This window comes from Onychomys torridus, chromosome 21 (assembly GCF_903995425.1).
Source record: "Onychomys torridus chromosome 21, mOncTor1.1, whole genome shotgun sequence".
In the NCBI taxonomy this organism is placed as follows: domain Eukaryota; kingdom Metazoa; phylum Chordata; class Mammalia; order Rodentia; family Cricetidae; genus Onychomys; species Onychomys torridus.
In genome coordinates this window covers 8,976,540-8,993,536 of record NC_050463.1, presented here as the reverse complement: position 1 = coordinate 8,993,536, position 16,997 = coordinate 8,976,540, and positions in this window count along the sequence as shown.

The following is a 16,997-nucleotide window of genomic DNA, read 5'->3' as shown; positions in this document are numbered from 1 at the left end:
GCAGAAAGTGTCCTGTATTTTCTGGGCTGGGAGGTATAAGAAATCCTCAAAAATGCTGCTAGGAGTGTAGAAGTGGAAATTAAGGATTTATAGGCGCAACTCCATAAGATGGTTCAGGGGTAAAGTCACTTTCAGCCAAGCCTAATATCCTAACTTTGATCTCTGGGACCCACATAGAAGAAAGAGAGTCCTTGACCACAAGATACACCCCATGGCATGCACTGCCCCATTCCCTGCACACATAAACAAGCAATTAGGTGGAAAGCTAAAATAAAAAAAAATAGAAATGTACATAAGCTCATGATAAACCTCCTCCCCAGTGTCTACAATAGTTTTCAAACCTATTTGTGAGCAAGCATGTAACAATGTTTCCTATAGCATTAATTTTAGTGAGGGGGCTTGAATTTGTGTCTGCTTGCTCATAACTTCAGAGAAGGCAAGCAAGATGGAGTAGAAAGAGACAGTGGACCCACTTCTAGGATTTATAAATACACACAACAATGTAAGTGGTTCTTGTAAATAATACTGAATGAATAAAGCAAATCCATAGTGAACTCTAGGACATCATTGTATTTGGGAATACTGGAATCGTTTGTATGGTCCAGTGTTGATGAAGCAGGGCACAACTTCAGAAGCCAGATACAGTAGCAGGGATCCTCAACCTCAGCATTGGTGTATAAGCAAAGACTGATACTTTCTTTTAGTTGATGATGTCTTGTACACTGTATGTGGTATAACAGCATCTTGGCTTTTACCCACAATATGTCAGTAAATCAGTATCTCAACCTGTCTCTATCTCTGTCTCTCCCTCCCTTTCTCTGTTTCTGTCTTTCTCTGTCTCTTTCTCTTTCTCTTTCCAGACACATCCACATTTTCTTTGTGGAGCACTTATTGAAGGCCTTTAACATAGTACTTAAAGTGGGCATCTGTGAGACTGAATGACAAGGCACTCTGGGCAACAACCCAGGCAGCTGTAAGACTCTTGTTTCTAACCCTAGACCCCAACACCATGCTAGGCAGTCTACAAAAACTGCTGCTGTTGTGCCTTTTTAATCCTCTGCCTCCTGGCTCCTTGTTACCTGTACTGGTGCTTCTGTGAGGTACCCAGAGTGTGACAGTAGAGGTGCTTCTGCTGACTGGAACTTGAATGTGAACCCCACAGGAGGGTTTGGGGCAAGCACACAGGGTGTTTTGAAGTGATTCTCTGTCCCTTATCTATGCCATGCCCTCCTCCAAGCCATTCCCATGGGCCTCTTCAGAAACCCAGCCCAGAAAAGTTTCACTCGGCATCTGGGAATATAAAAGGACCTCAATGGGCCTTCAGAGACCAGAAGTCTTGACTCCTTCCAACACATAACAAACACTCCCTGCCACCTCTACCTCCCCAGAGAATCTTTAGTCTCTGCAAAGGATGAAGCACTTCCATCTGTAGAGAAACAACTGGAGAGAGCTGTCCTTAGTCCTTTCGGGTCAAGATAGCATCACAGGAAAGTCAGGAGCTGGGGGAGACCAGCCAGAGTGGAAGGCCAGGACTTCATTCTGTGGTCAAGGCAGTTTGAAGGCTTGCAAAGATCAAGGCAGTTTGGAGCACTGTGTGGAAGCATGCCTTTTCTTGGACTTTGTATGCATTCACTACCTTTTGGTCATGCTGGACAGCCTGATCTCTCTCATTGGTTACTTTCACTCCATTTTCCTAGTGATGAAAGCCAGTCTTACAGAAGAGATGTGCCTCTATGATATAATTTAAAAAATAAAAAAGAAGTGGAGTAGTACCCACATTGGTTGAAGAGAATATCTTCTAAGATCCAGGTCAAATGTTTGAAACACCATGTGTACTATGTTCTGACAAATTTTAATTTATAAATTTAGTGCAGTAAGATTAACAATACTTAGTTTTTTAAAAAATCAGGACAATTTACCAATATACAGTAATAACAGCCTTCTGAACATGCTCTCAATCTCAATAAGTCATATTATTCATCTTTCTTCTTATGTTAATGATTTTAATTTATTTTTTGCATTTTAAAAATTAAAATATAATTACATCCTCCACCCCCATTCTTCCATCCCAATACTCCCATATCCTCCTGTTGCTCTTGCTTGAACTTATGACCTCTAATTATTGTTGCATATATAATGAATAAATATATATAAGTAGACCTTGCTGAGTCCATTTAGTGTTGCTTGTATGTATGTGATTTCAAGAACTGACAACTTGGTATTGGATAACCAATAATGGGACTCATTCCTGGGGAAGAGGAATTCTCCCTCTCTCAAGAGCCATTAGCTGCCTAAAGTTCTTTGTCTATGGTGGGATCCCTTGAAAAAGTCCCTTTCCATGTTAGCAAGTTGGTTGGTGTTGCCATTGTTCAGATCTTATTTAGGTAGCTGTATTATTGAGGTATAAAAGTCTCACTTCTCTGTCATGTCTAGTAGATACAATCCCACAGCCAACTTCCTGATCTTCTGTTATATTGTTTCCATCCTTCTTCTGAGATGCTCCTTGAGCCTTAGATGTATAGAAAATGTTGTAGATGGGTTAATAGGGGCAGAACATTCTGTGATCACTTAATATCTGCATTTTGACCAGCTGTGGCTTTCTGCAGTTATTTCCATCTGCTACAGAAAGAAGCTTCCTTCATGAGAAGCTTGTGCTTATCTTGGTGAGAGCTGTGCTTATCTGTGTGTATAAGGCTAATTATTTAGAATACATTATAAATTATGCTTATTTATAAAGTACTCCTCTAGGATCCATAACCTCAATGACCCTGGATAGTTGGCTAGCTTTCCATTACCAGGTATGGTTTTTCCCCCCGTTGAGCAGACAAGCCCAAGTAGGAAGTTGTTGGTTACTGCCAAGATATTAGCACTATTATTGCATCTTTAGAAGTTTATTGCCATGCTAGTCATTGTTGTGATTCATAGGCATCACATCTGGGTAGGACTATTGATTGTTTCACTTTTGGGCAGCTTGCATAGTACCTTCCAATACTATGAAAGCCAGTTCTCAAGGAGGCTTTCAAATGAGATCAAGCTTGAATCCCCCAAATCCTGTGTCTGAAGTGTATGGTGTCCCCCGCAATAGGGAATTACCTTCTACTTCTAGGAGACATCCAGGTGTAATAGCAGTAGCCTATTTAGTTTGGGGAGTCTCTTATAATCCCTGGAAAACAACTAGAGAGGGAAGTGTGGTGACATATTGTTTGTAATCTAGGAAATAAAGCTTGACTGAAGATCAGAGGACAGAGTTAGCCATGAAGGTCAGGCAGTGGTGGCACACACCTTTAATTCCAGCGCTTGGGAATCACACACCTTTAATCTCAGCACTAGGAAGGTCGAGACAGGAAGTGATAAGACTGGACAGAGAAAGGAATATAAGGTGGGAGGAGACCGGAACTTGGTTCTTTCAGACTGAGGAGTTGGTGAGGTAAGAGGTGGTGACTGTGTCTTGCTCTGCTTCTTCAATTTTTCAGCTTTCATCCTGATATCTGGTTCTGTATTTTACTACAAGACCATTTAGGATTCGGCCAATAGCGATTCTATGCCTGATACTGGAGTTTCTTCCAGATAGTCTACAGGCCTTATAAGGAGTATTGTTTCCCCACTTGTCATTGTTGGTCTTAATTCCTGGTGAAATGGAATCTTATTTAGGAAATGCTTTCCCAAAATTACATTCAGTAGAGTACTACCTACATTTTTTTTTTTTTAGCACTTTTAACATTTTGGGTTTCATATTGAGGTTTCATTGATCCATTTGGAGATAATTTTCTTGCACAGTGATAAACATAGGTCTAATTTCATTCTTCTACATGTAACACCCAGTTTTTCCTGCCCCATTTGTTGAACAATCAAGTATCTTTTTGTTTGTTTCTTTGTCAAATATCAGATGGCTATAGTTATGTGTACTTATGTGTGGGTCTTCTATTTTGTTCTACTGGTCTACATGTCTCTTTTTGTGCTAGTCATTAACACACTGTTTTTATTACTATAGGTCTATAATTTAATATTAAAATCTGGAATGTTAATGTTATTTTTTCTCCTCAGGATAGCTTTATCTATCTGGGATCTTTTATGGTCCCATATAAGTTTTAGGATTTTTTTCTATTTCTGTGAAAAATGTTGTAGGCATTTTAATTTGGGAGTGCATTGAATCTATAAATAGCATTTAATAGAGTGGTCATTTTCACAATATTCATTGTAACAGTCCATTAGAATGGGATAGCTTTTCACTTTCTAGCATCTTTTCCAGTCCGTTTATTGAGGTACTAAAAATTTTATTGTACAGGTCTTTTACCTCCTTCACTGGGTTATTGCTAGGTATTTTGAGGCAATTATGAATTAGAGTATATCTGTGATTTCTTTTTCAGCATGTCTGCTATGCATCTAATATCCATTTAAGAGTTAGTACATACCATGTTTGTCTTTCTGGGTCTGGATTACCTCACTCATTATAATTCTTTCCAGTTCCATCCATTTGCCTACAAATTTTATGATGTCATTTTTTTTTAACCACTGAGTAATACTCCATTGTGTAAATGTGCCACATTTTCCTTATCCATTTTTTGGTTGAGGGACATCTAGGTTGTTTCCAGGTTCTGGCTATTACAAATAATGCTGCTATGAACATGGCTGAGCAAATGACCTTGAGATATGATTGAGCATCTTTTGGATATATGCCCAATAGTGGTATTGCTGAGTCTTGAGGGAGGTTGATTCCCAATTTTCTGTTAAACTGCCATACTGATTTCCAGAGTGGCTGTACAAGTTTGCACTACCACCAGCAGTGAGTAATACTTTCCTTACTCCACATTCTCTCTAACATAAGCTGTCATCAGTGGTGTTTATCTTAGCCATTCTAGCAGGTGTAAGATGGTATCCCAGTGTCATTTTGATTTGCATTTCTCAGATGGCTAAGAATGTTGAGTAATTCCTTAAATGTCTTTTGGCCATTTGAAATTCTTCTGTTGAGAATTCTCTCCTTAGATCACTATCATTCTAAAAAATTGGATTATTTGATATTTTGATGTCTGTTTTCTTGAGTTCTTTATTGGAGATCAGCCCTCTGTCAGATGTGGGGTTGGTGAAGATCTTTTCCCATTCTTTAGGTTGCCATTTTGTCTGACCACGTCCTTTGTCTTGCAGAAGCTTCTCAGTTTCAGGAGCTCCCATATATTAATTGTTTTTCTCAGTGTCTGTGCTTCTGGTGTTATATTTAGGAAGTGATATCCTGTGCCAATGCATTTGAGGCTACTTCCCACTTTCTCTTCTATTAGGTTCTGTGTAGCTGGATTTATGTTGAGGTCTTTGATCCATTTGGACTTGAGTTTTGTGTATGGTGATAGATATGGATCTATTTGCATTCTTTTATATGTCAACATCCAATTGTGCCAGCACCATTTATTGAAGATGCTTTCTTTTTTTCCATTGTATAATTTTAGCTTCTTTGTCAAAATTCAGGTGTTCATAGATTTTTGGATTCAATATTAGGGACTTTGATTCCATTCCATTGATTCACGTGTCTGTTTTTATGCCAATGCCAAGCTCTTTTTATTACTATAGCTCTGTAGTAGAGCTTGAAGTCAGGAGTGGTGATGCCTCTGGAAGTTCCCTTAACAATAAACAGGAATGTTTTGGCTATCCTGGGTTTGTTTGTTTGTTTGTTTGTTTGTTTGTTTGTTTTGTTTTTTGGTTTTTTTTGTTATTCCATATGAAGCTGAGTTTTGTTTTTTTGAGGTCTAGAATTGTGTTGGGATTTTAATGGGGATTACAATGAATCTGTAGATTACTTTTGTTAAGATTGCCATTTTTACTATGTTTATCCTATGTATCTAAGAGCATGGAAGATATTTCCATGTTCTGACATTCTCAGTTTCTTTCATTAATGAATTAAATATTTGGTCATACAGGTCTTTCACTTGTTTGGTTAAAGTTATTCCAAAATATTTTGTATTATTTGTGGCTATTGTAAAGGATGATGCTTCTCTGGTTTCTCTTTCAGCTCATTTATCATTTGTATATAGGAGAGTTATTGATTTTTTTTTTTTTAGTTAATCTTATATCCTACCACACTACTGAAGCTGTTTATCAGTTGTAGGAGTTCCTTGATAGAATTTTGGGGTCATTTATGTAGACTATCATATCATCTGCAAATAGTGAAAGTTTGACTTCTTCCTTTCCAATTTGTTTCTTCTTGATCTCCTTTTATTGTCTTATTGCTCTAACTAGAACTTTGGGTACTATACTGAATAGATATCAAGAGAGTGGAGAGCCTTGTCTTGTTCCTGACTTTAGTGGAATCACTTTAAGTTTCTCCCCATTTAGTTTGATGCTAGCTGTTAGCTTGCTGTATATTGCCTTTATTATGTTTAGGTATGTTCCTTATACCCGTGATCTCTCCAATACCTTTATCATGAAAGGATGTTGGATTGTGTTGAATACTTTTTCAGCATCTGGTAAGATGATTATGTGATTTTTTTCTTTCAGTTTGTTTATATGGTGGATTACATTTACAGATTTTTGTATGTGGAACCATCCTTGCATCTCTGGGATGAAGCCTACTTGATCATGGTGGATAATTTTTCTGATGTGTTCTTGGATTTGGTTTGCCAATATTTTATTGAATATTTTTGCATCAATGTTCATGAGGGAAATTGGTCTCTACTTCTCTTTCTTTGTTGCATCATTGTGTGGTTTGAGTATCAGGGTAACTGTAGCCTCATAAAAAGAGTTTGGCAATGTTACTTCTGTTTCTGTTGTGTGGAACAATCTGAGGAGTGTTGGTATTAGCTCTTCTTTGAAATTGTAGTAGAATTGTGCACTAAAACCATCTGGCCCTGGGCTTTTTTTTTTGGGGGGGGGGGAAGGGGGAGACTTTTGATAACTGCTTCTATTTCCTTAGAGGTTATAGGTCTATTTAAATTATTTAACTGGTCTTGATTTAATTTTGGCAAGTGGTACCTGTCCAGAAAATTGTCCATTGCTTTTACATTTTCCAATTTTGTGGAGTACAGGTTTTTGAAGTATAACCTGATGATTATCTGAATTTCCTCATGGTCTCTTTTTATGTCTCCCTTTTTATTTCTGATTTTGTTAATTTGGGTAGCCTCTCTCTGCCTTTTGGTTAGTTTGGATAAGGGTTTGTCTATCTTGATGATTTTCTGAAAAAACTAACTCTTTGTTTCATTGATTCTTTGTATTATTCTCTTTTGTTTCCATTTTGTTGATTTCAGCCCTCAGTTTGATGATTTCCTGTTGTCTACTCCTCCTGGGTGAGTTTGCTTCTTTTTGGTCTAGAGCTTTTGGATGTGCTTTTAAGTTGCTAGTGTGAGATTTCTTCAAATTCTTTATGTAGGCACTTAGTGATATGAATTTTTCTCTTAGCACTGCTTTCATAGTGTCCTATATGTTTGGGTATGTTGTGCATTCATATTTGTTGAATTCTAGGAAGTCTTTAATTTCTTGCATTATTTCTTCCTTGAGCCATTGGTGATTCAGTTCAGTGTTGTTCAATTTCCATGAGTTTGTAGGCTTTCTACTATTAGTGTTTCTTTTGAATTCTAACTTTAAGCCATGGTGATCTGATAAGACACAGAAGGTTACTCCAACTTTTTTGTATCTGTTGAGATTTGCTTTATTGCCAAGTGTGTGGTCAGTTTTAGAGAAGGTTCCATGAGGTGCTGAGAAGAAGGTATATTCTTTTGTGTATGGGTGGAATGTTCTATAAATATCTGTTAAGTCCATTTGAGTCATAACATCAGCTAGTTCCCTTATTTCCCTGTTAAGTTTCTGTCTGGCAAACCTATCCAGTGGTGAGAGTGGGGTGTTAAAGTCTCTCAGTATTAGTGTATTGATATGTAATTTAAGCTTAAGTAATGTTTCTTCCACAAATGTGGGTGTTCTTGTATTTGGGGCCTAGATGTTCAGTATTGAGAGTTCATCTTGTTGTATTTTTCCTGTGATAAATATGGAATATCCTTCTCCATCTCTTTTTTATTGAATTTTGTTTGAAGTCTATTTTGTTAAATATGAGGATAGCTACACCAGCTTATTTCGTATGACCATTTAATTGGAAAATCTTTTCCTAACCCTTTACTCTGAGGTCATGTCTGTCTTTGACATTGAGATGTGTTTCTTGTATACAGCAGAAGGATTTCCTGTTTTCCTACCCATTCTGTTAGCCTGTGTCTTTTTACAGGTGAAATGAGTCCACTGATATTAAGGAATATTAATGACCAGTGATTGTTAATTCCTGTTATTTTTGGTTTTGTTGTTGGTGGTAATAGTGTTTGTGTGTTTCCCTTCTTTGGGGTTTGTTGGTGTGAGATTATCTATTGCCTGTGCTTTCTTGGGTACAGACAACTTCTTTGGGTTGGTATTTTCTTTCTAATACTTTCTGTAGGGCTGAATTTACAGGTAAGTATTGTTTAAATCTGGTTTTGTCATAGAATATCTTGTTTTCTCTGTTTGTGATGATTAAAAGCTTTGCTGGGTATAGTAGTCTGGGCTGGCATCTGTGGTGTCTTATTGTTGCCAGAACATCTTTCCAGAAACTTCTGGCTTTCATAGTCTCCATTGAGAAGTCAGGTGTAATTCTGATAGGTCTGCCTTTTTATCTTACTTTGCCATTTTCTTTTTTAGCTGTTAATATTCTTTCTTTATTCTGTATGTTTAGTGTTTTGATTATTAGATGGTGAGGGGACCATTTTTTTTTTTTGGTCCAGTCTATTTAGTGTTGTGTATGCTTCTTGTATCTTCATAGGCATTTCCTTCTTTAGATTGGGGAACTTTTCTTCCATGATTTTTTTGAATATATTTCTGTGCCTTTGAGCTGGAAGTCTTCTCCTTCTAGTCCTGTTATTCTAACATTTGGTGTTTTCATGGTGTCCCAGATTTCTTGGATGTTTTGTGTTAAGATTTGACATTTTCTTTGACTGTTGAAACTATTTCCTTCATCCTATCTTCAATACCTAAGATTCTCTCTTTCATCTCTTGTATTCTGTTGGTTATGTTTGCATCTGTAGTTCCTGTTCATTTACCCAGATTTTCCACTTCCAGAATTCTCTCGTTTTAAGTTTGCTTTATTGCCTCTATTTAAATTATCAAGTCTTGGTCTATTTCCTTCACCTCTTTGATTATTTTATTTTCTGGCTTTCTTGAAGGGATTTATTGATTTCTTTCAAATTTTCATTTAATCTTTTCCTCAACTTAGTTATGGGAATTTTTAATTTAATCTTTAATGGCTTCTATCATCTTTATAAAGTTATTTTCAAAGTTGTTTTCTCCTGCTTCATCTGCATTGCGATGTTCCAGTCTTGCTGTTGTAGAACCATTAGATTCTGGTGGTGCCATATTGCTCTTTGTGTTGTTGATTGTATTCTTACACTGCTGTTTACCCATCTGGGTTTGGGATAGTTATAGATATAGGTGTTACTTCTTGTGATGTCCTTGTTGGATGGGTCTTTTATTCCTTTGTTGTCTGTCTCCTTTATTGCCTTTTGGCCTGAGGCCAAGGTTTCTGGTGATTGGCTGGTTGTCAGGTTGAGTAGCATTGTCTTAGCTCAGGTTTGCTGGGATTTAGGTGCCTAGATTCAGTTTATTGTCCAGTTCTTCTGGCTGGTATAGGCTTTACTTAGGCCTATGGGTTCTGTTCTTCCAACTAGTATAGGTTTTGCCTGTGCCTGTTCTTCCAATTGGTGTGAGTGATGCTTGTGCCTCTAGGGTGTGCCGATGTTGCACAGGATGTTTGGCCATAGGGAAGATGATGGGTTCCATGGGTTTGGGTGGTAGAGTGGGTCTTGTAGGTTACAGAATTCAATGGGTGGCAGTGGTGGTGGAGTGGCCTGCCCTCAGGACTCCTGCCTGCTGGTTGGCTGAGGTGGGGGGGGGGGCACAAGATGTGCTCTGGGGCTTAGGACCTAGAGATTGGGGCAGTTTAACTGTGGAAACAGTCACTCACCTTTTCTTCCAGGTGCAGGTGGTGCTTGTGCCTCTAGGGGTTGCTGATGTTGTGGGGGATGTTTGGCCAGGGGGATGATAACAAGTTTGGTGGGTTTGTGTGGCAGCATGTGTCTTGTAGGTTACAGAGTCCAAAGGGTGGTGGTTGTGGTGGAGCAGCCTACCTGCAGGACTCTTACCTGCTGGCCGGTTGCTGGGACTGAAATTCTAAATATATTTTCGATGAAAAATAAAAAGAAGCAAACAGAGAATACAAAAAAAAAAAGAAAAGTCACTGTAATGAGACATAATGCAAAAAACCACAACTTACAGTCTTTTGTAGACGTCTGAGGATTTGTAGAGATAGGATCTCATCACCCCCTCCTTGGCCTCAGGATTTGGTAGAGGTAAGAAATCTTTCTAGTGGCTGGCTGTTCTGCTTCTCTGATCTTTTAGTTTTTCACCCTGATATCTGACTACAGGTTTTTATTATTAAGACCAATTAGAATTCATGATACATCTGGTGCCCAATGTGTGGCATGAATTCATGAAAAAGCTGCTTCCTGTGGCTTTGCAGCCACTGGCACAGGCTGGAGCTGTACATTGCTGGAGTCACTACCATATGCATGGTGTTTGGGAACAGATAGGTGAGAGAGAAATGTTCCATGCTGGAGTCCAGCTCCAGATGAGGACAGGGTCTGAGGATGGGTAGATGCAGGAGTGGTAATGGAGGAATAAGACATGAGATATTTCTTAGTTTGTGATGGATGAATCAAACACGGGATACTTCTACTTTCATTTTAGAAGAGATGGACAGAGAAGAAGCATACAGGAGTCATCCCCAGTGGAACAGGTCCCAGCAGAAGATGTAAGGAGTCAGAGGGGGAAGGAAGTGAGCCAGGCCATGGTGGTTGAGAGAATCTTGCAGCCTGACTGAATAGCAGCCAGAGTGTGTCTTTATTTTTACAGAATTTAGTAAACAGGGATACATCCATGATGTTCCAAAACATAGATCATATCATTTTTGTTTGGGGACATGTGTTTTACTTCCTTTTGCTCATCTTTTCGTCATTATTAATAAATTATGATAGAACAGAGTTATCATTTCCAATAATTTTCCCTCAAGTTTTGACATCATTAATAAACAGAGTTATCATTCTTTCTCATTAACCCCATAACCCAATTTTTAAGAAATTTTTAGATGCACAAGACAGCCTGTTATCAGGCTGGTAGCTTTGGTTGCTTCAAGGACACTAGAACAAAACAAAATCTTCAAGCCACCCTGGACATTTTGCCATGTCCCAAGCAGTGTATTATTAACTCTAAGTGCTCAGAGTGCCCAGGAAAAATCCTCAGGCCAAAGCTGCTGCAGTTATTATTTAAAAATTTTGGCATAATACAATCAATGATCATATTTATATCCTTATAGAATTTGTCTATATGTCTAATCCTGGCATTCTGTTGTTCTTTCATCATATGTCACCATAATGGCTCTGTATGAGCTAACATTTCTAAGAGAGGGAGGTCCTGACACCTCACACTTTTATCATATTTCCACTCCATACTTTACTTATCAATATGTCTCTATGTAGGGCAGAGTTACATGCCACATAATTGTCTGATTGTACAGTGGGAAGAAGCTTGTAATCTGAACTGTGGACAACTCCTCTAGCCCACCGAATCTTGTTGACCTTTTGAATTTACTTTGGTTTGAATATCTTGTTCCTATGTAAGTACAGGGACAGATGTTTCAAGAATGTCTCATAGCCTCATGAAGAGACCTCTGGCTTCTTTATGTGTCACAACCTCCAGGGCATAAAGAAAACCTTCAAGTAGATAAGGATATCTCCCCAAAAGTGGGGGAAATAGTATGTTCAGTATGGTCCTAGGGAAGCTTAGAAGCAGCATTCCTGGGAGAAGGCATAAATGATTCATAAGAAATTTTCCATCAACCTAATATCCCTAAATTATACAAATATTAAAATTGCCCCACCTATGTAACAGTCGTAAATGAAAACCAAAGGTGCCATAGCAGCCATCACGTGGCTCAGCTTTGCTGGATCTTTGTCAATGTTGGCTTTATGACTTTCTACCATTCCATTCAGCTATGTCTGTTCCAGTTCCACCTACAATATTATGGTGGGAAGCACAGTGGCCGACAGGCAAACATGGTGCTGGAAGAAGTATCTGAGAGTTCTATATATGGATCTACAGATAGCAGGGAAAGCCAGACACTAGGTCTGGCTTGAACTTTTGAAACCTCAAAGCCCATTCCCAGTGGCACACTTTGTTGAATAAGATCACACCTATTCCAACAAGGACACACCTCCTAATCTTTCTCAAGTATTGCCACTCCCTGATGACTAAGAATTTAAATATATGAGGCTATGCAGTCCTTTCTTATTCAATCCATCACAACCTCCAAGGCAAATAGAATTCCACATGAAAAATTTCATCAAATGGTCAACTTTCTCTGGTCATGTTTTCTATGCCATTTTCAAAAATCTGTCAAGGTACGTGGCCTTTTGCATTTGAGTACTTTCCCCCCACCCCTTTCCCACATTCCTTATCCTGAAAATTCAGCAGCATACAAAAGTATTAGCAAAAGTAGTAATGGCACATTCAATTAATCCACCTCATTTCTGTGTTTTCTTCAGAAATTTTTCATCCATTGATTCCAAGCCTAGGTCTTGCTTATGTATTTCCATTTCACCTAGTTGTGTTCAGAATTGAGTACAAGCTATATTCCATTACACAACCTGATGATATGGATTCTCTATAGTTATGGGAATGTCTTCAAAGAATAAAGCACACTCTTTTATAAAGAAATAAACATGATTATTTTTCTTTAACTTGATCAAGTAAATTGAAGCAGATTATGTGATACTGTCTCTTAATCTTGCAGATTTAAAAGTGGCCAATTAACAGCTCTCACCAAGTACCACTGCAGCCAATATATGTGTGAATGCCATAATAATTCATGAGGAAACATGTTAAAAACATGGATCAAACCATTGAAAATGGTAAAATTGTCTGAGAATCAAAACATGAAGCAAATATTTATATTTGTATGCAATTATCTGAGAAAAGTGAAGGCTTTAGAATAACAGAGAAGATATCTAAATTCTAATTCTGACATTCCTGATCCAAACTAAGTGGCAGATGACACAGGCAATACTTGTCACTTTAGAATCTGATGAGAAATTCTGAAGTTACTTCATTCAATACTGTCATCTCTTATCAAAGTAGTACAGCCTAACATCAAGAATTCCCTGAAGTGCTTTGCCAATCTTGTATTAAAAAAAAAAAACTTTCTACTATAGAGCTAACATGGAATGTATTCAAAGGTTGAAGAATAAGACATGGCACAGAAAGCTGAATAAAATTCAAACATCAAATATGGAGACTAAAAAGAGAATTCTCTCTTTCCATTTGAGAGAAGGAAAAGAATCAACCAGAAGATAAAATTAAAAAAGAAATCTGGCAAGGGAAGAAAAGGAATTCCTAATAGAAAACAAAAGGGCCAAATATAGATGAATCCATTCTTACTCTAGGCCATGTGGATCCTGAATACTGAAAAAGAATATATGTGAAAAGTTACTTACTTGAGCTGAAGTGTTATATTAGAGGGTGGCATTTTCAAATCTAGTAGTCATTACATTCCAATCACAGTGTAATGGTACTCTCTTTCAATTAAGCAGAAAGACCTGTCAGAGGTGTAGACAAGAGTTGGAGTCTGCAAAAAATTGAAGATAAAATCCAAGAGAAGAACACATTAACAAGTGTCTGCCATGCTATAAGTTTTAGGGGGATGGAACCCACAGTGTTATCTACCTGCCTGTATATAAACAACTTATATGTCTGAGTGCATGTGTGTTTATCATGTTGTTAATGACTGAAGTTGTCATTCTAATTAACTTGAGAACTTTCCTGGAGAATTCTAGGTAATTTTCTTCTTTTAGGCTCTGTAGAGTGAAAGGTCTGAGCTCACTTTCTGGTTGGAAAAACAAACAAACAAACAAAAATCCACCAGTTATGGAATATTTGTTTACACTGTATATATGTCACAGTGATAAAGAAGCTGTCTGTCCAATAGCTGGACAAGTTGAGGTTAGCTGGGACTTGCAGACAAAAGGAGCACATGAAGGAGAAGGGAAGAGTATCGGAGTCACAAGGAGATGTGGAAAGAAGCAAGATGAACTTGTCATGTTGAAAAAAGGTACCACCATGTGGCAGAGCATAGATAAGAAATAATGGTTAATTTAAAATGTAAGAGCTAGTTAGTAATAAGCCTGAGCTATCAGCTGAGCATTTATAACTAATATAAGTCTCTGGGCGGTTATTTAGGAACAGGCTGGTGGGACAAGAAAGTCTGCCTGCAAGCAATCTCTGAGCCCCAAAAATGTACCAGTTTTTGAACTTGAAAACCCACCAATCCCTAAACTCAAAATCCCACCAATCCTAGGCTTGCCCCAAGCTCAAGACTTGAAATCCCACCAATATCTACCCTGAAAATCTCCACCCTGAAAAACTCCTCCCTCAAGAAACCATATAAAAGCCTGCCTCCTCTTCAGTTCCCTGCTGCTTCTTGCTGGAACAGAAGCAGCTACCTCTTGTCCCTCTCCCAAAAAAATCTCACATGAGGTTTGTTGTGAGGAGTTACTTTGGAGTATTCCTTGGCTCCCAACTGCCAGGAGACCTTTCCCTTTAGAGATACAACACTTCCATTGGGGAAACCTTTTCCTCAGAGCTATAACACTTACAGGCTATACAAAATAAATGTTACAGCATATATTTGCATATTTTCTACTCCAGACAGTCACAGTGATTTCTTGGATTTTCCATCCAAGAAACTAAAATCCCAGGGGTAAACTTGGCCACCAGTGTTTACCAAGAAACAGTTCATATGAAAGACACTGAGGATGAGGCAAACATTTTCTGTCAGAGGAAGCATTACTAGGTAAGGTGAAAAAGACAGAAAGACTCAGAATGAGTGAAAATTTTCCAACATTTCTTATGTTTAAATCCTTCTCCATATCTCCTGATACCCATTTGGTTTCTCTTCACGTTAACCACTGAAGTGCATGTCTGAGAGTGAATGGGCAATGATGTCTTTTATATGCAAACTGCTTTCATATACTGCTATTGTAGGAGATATGTCTTCATTAACAATGTGTTCTAGAATCTCTGGGCTTCTGCACACTGACTACCATGTCCATATTCATAATCTCTCTCAATTACCAACTTCTGTAAAAAAATTGAGAAGAACATTACTTCACTTTGATGATTAACCAAGAGAACTGTTGGAAGTCAGTGTAGTGAGTCTTGAATGTTATAGTACTCCAGAGGCAGTGTCAGGAAGCTATCCTGGTTAAGGCCAACTTGACTACATAGAAAGACATGGTTCCAAGGAAAAATATAGTGTTGACTTTTGTTCTTTAAGAATTTGTGAACAGAAAAGCAGGGACTATTCATCAGGAGGTCAAGGACAATATAAAATCACATAAGATTTTGTAATACTGTTGTTTTTAAGCTTTTGAAAAAATACTGTTTATGACAGTGAACAAAATTAAATATCAGACATTGTAGAATTTGAAATAGTTGAATATCTTTAATGTAATTTATTGAATATTGTTTTCAACTTAAGTAGAAAAGTAACATTTGCTTGGCACATATCTTATATTCAAAGCCAAAAGATGACTTGATAAAATGACCCAAATATATTGGATGAAATTATTTCTCAATAAAATGCTTTAAATAATTTTGTACATGAAGGAATGCTTTTTTTGTAATGAATCACTATAAAAGGTCTGACATCGCTAAATATTTCACCATTTTAACAGTATTACAGAGCCGAGATCCTCCAATTTGGAATGCCCAAGCTTCCCATCTTTCCTTCTCATTTTCCTGAATACTGTTATTATAGTCATGCAAATCATACATAGTACTAATTATTCATTCTGATAGGATGTGCCAGCCAATTCATATTGTTTGTCTTTTCATTATCATGTACAAACCCCCCAGAAAAATGCATTCCAATGAGAGGTTTCATTTATCATATCACAGACCTTGATACTCACATTTTTATTCCTTCTGTAAGTAGTATGTCAGCAATATTTAGGTGGCAAACACTTTTGAAAGTTTGTTCCTTTAATCATGCACAAGAAGTCTTAAACATTGTGTTTATAATTTCTTCTTTTCCTTGATTTTCTGGAGTAATTCAGGAAACCTGCTTTCAGGGTTGGATATTTTGTCATTTCCTTGGTGTAGTTTATGAGTAGCATAGTTTAAGATTGCTGCCGTGTGTGTGTGTGTGTGTGTGTGTGTGTGTGTGTGTGCACATGCGCGCGTGCACACACATTACCTTGGGTGTCTAAGTATTGGGACACTTTGCAGGACACAGTTCTCTCCTTTGTTTCTTATGAGCTATGTACTCCACACCAGATATGGTGTCACATACCTATAATCCAATCCCTTAGAATTTGAGACGAGAAGGTTTCCACAAATTTGAAGACAGTCTGGTCCACATACCAAGATCCAGTCCAGGTATGGTGCACACACAATAGGACCTTGTCTCACAAATAAAAAAAAAATTAAAAATCACTCAAAATCGAATTAGCCAACTTATCTGCCCCTATTTTAAAACATATTAATAGCTTTCCTTGTGACATATGAATTGACCATATGTAACCTTTCAACCACTGTTTTATTCTCTCTCTCGTGCCTAACCTCTTACATCCTCAAGTCTTTCTCTAACAGTCCCTCTATTACTCCTGTTTTGACTTTTTTGTTTCCGCATTGTGCTTTTCACCTCTGATTGAAAGTATGTGGTAGCTTTTTGGGGTTTAACCATTAATATGAATGGGGATTACACTGTTCCTCGAAGGTGTTGAAAGAAAGATTTCATAATGTAGGAAATGAGAGATGTCCTAGTGAGCTCCCAGAGCTAAACTGTTAGAACAATATCTCTGACTCATCAATAGTGCATGGCCAGTCTGGTGGCCTCTGTCAGCAGCTAATGTGATCTTGACTCTTGGGAATGTTTGTACTTGTGAATGTAGGCT